General features: G+C 51.9%; 1 pseudogene; it reads left to right on the top strand.

Moving 5' to 3' along the window:
• The first annotated feature begins 285 nt into the window (after nt 1-285).
• On the top strand, nt 286-1,562 carry LOC130872644 (lysine-specific demethylase 4D-like; annotated as a pseudogene).
• Nucleotides 1,563-2,023: the final 461 nt, after the last annotated feature.

The raw sequence follows: 2,023 nt of genomic DNA, 5'->3' as shown, positions 1-2,023 counted from the left end.
CTCCATCCATTTGTCTGCAAATTTAAAGATGTCCTTATTTTTTTTCCTGCTGTGTGGTAGTCCATAGTGTAAATGAATCACATTTTCCTATCCAGTTATGCCAGCACTATTTGTTAAATATGCTTTCTTTTTTCCATTTGATATATTTTTACCAAAGGACAGACTTGAGAGTGCAGAAAACACTCAAGGAAGACAGGGAGACAAGAGAAGACGGACAGACAGAGAGACATACAGACAGTCTGACTGATCCTTCCAGAAAAGCTCAAGATCTTGGCTACAGTAGGCATGTCTTCTGAGCACCGAGACCCCCAGAGCACAGGCAGCACCATCATGACCTTCTGACTAACTATGAGCGAATTTTCAGATTTTCGCAAGTATATAGCCTACATGGAATCCCAGGGGGCACACAAGGTCATCCCCCCCCCCCAAGGAGTGGAGAGCCCGGCAGTCCTATGAGGACGTCAGTGACATGGTAATAGGCACTCCCCTGCAGCAAGTGGTGTCTGGCCAGGCAGGTGTGTTCACTCAATTCCATAAGAAGAAGAAAGCCATGACAGTGGGGCAGTACCGTGACCTGGCCAACAGCAAAAAATACCGGACCCCGCCACATGTGAATTTTGAAGATCTGGAGAGAACATACTGGAAGAATCGGTACTTTGGGTCGCCAATTTACGGTGCAGATGTCAGCGGCTCCCTGTTTGACGAGAACACTCAACATTGAAACGTGGGACACCTGGGAAGCCTTTTGGACCTCTTGAAGCAGGAATGCGGCATTGTGATTGAGGGCGTCAACACGCCCTACCTGTACTTTGGCATGTGGAAGACCACCTTCGCGTGGCATACGGAGGACATGGACCTGTGCAGCATCAATTGCCTGCACTTTGGGCAGCCCAAGACGTGGTACGCGGTGCCCCCCGAGCATGGCCGACGCCTGGAGCACCTGGCCAGACAGCTGTTCCCGGGCAGCTCCCAGGGCTGCCAGGCCTTCATGAGGCACAAGGTGGCACTCATCTCCCCCACTGTGCTCAAGGAGAATGGCATGCTGTTTGCACGCATGACCTAGGAGGCTGGGGAATTCATGGTCACCTTTCCCTATGGCTATCATTCTGGCTTCAATCACGGCTTCAACTGCTCAGAGGCCATCAATTTCGCCACCCCGAGGTGGATCTACTATGGGAAGGTGGCTACTCAGTGCAGCTGTGGGGAGGCCAGGGTGAGCTTCCCAGTGGATATCTTTGTGCGGATCCTGCAGCCTGCAGAGCTTTGAGGTGATGAGCTCTGAGCGTCAGGAAACTGTGGACTCCCTGGAGGTCACCTCACACCCCGGGCAGGAACTGACCCTTGGGACCTACACACAGGTTCAGGGGACATCTACTCTGGCCTGTAGGCGTTCCCATCGGGGACCACTCAAGAGGATGGGAGGCAGAGCCTGCAACCGCTGTCCTTACACTAAGGTGCGCTCTAGGTACCCATGCCTTTCAGCACCTCAAATCCATTGTGACGGTGAGAAGATGGGCCGAGCAAGTTACTGCGGCCTCTGTGATCTCTGTGGATGCTGCTGATGCGAAAGCCATGGACCATTCACAACATTCACAGGACCGTGGGATCTTGGCTCAGAGCCCCAAATGTCCCTACCACTCACAAAGATGGATTTGAAGTAAGCAGACACAGGTTCACAGGTCTCCTATGGCCACCTGCAGAAATTTTTAGTTATTTGACAATTGAGCCTTCATGTGACCATTGATTTGTACCTCCTACAAGTTGGATTCCACAGGAAGAGAAAACAGTTTCAGGGGCACCAAACATGGTTGCGAACATGTGTGCCTGTTCCTGTGACGGACTCATATGACACTGTCCTCAAGTACCGTGGTCATATCTGCATCAGAACATCTGGAAGGACCTGCAAGTGCCCCCCAGATGAGCGTGCTGACTGTTGACTAGATCCTGGCCTAGAAGGGGGGCGTGAGGAGAGACAGATGGAGGCTGCTCCCTCCTGGATTTTCCAGGCTTTTACTTGTAATTC

This window comes from Chionomys nivalis, chromosome 4 (assembly GCF_950005125.1).
Source record: "Chionomys nivalis chromosome 4, mChiNiv1.1, whole genome shotgun sequence".
Classification (NCBI taxonomy): domain Eukaryota; kingdom Metazoa; phylum Chordata; class Mammalia; order Rodentia; family Cricetidae; genus Chionomys; species Chionomys nivalis.
This window is presented reverse-complemented; position numbering and strand designations above follow the sequence as displayed.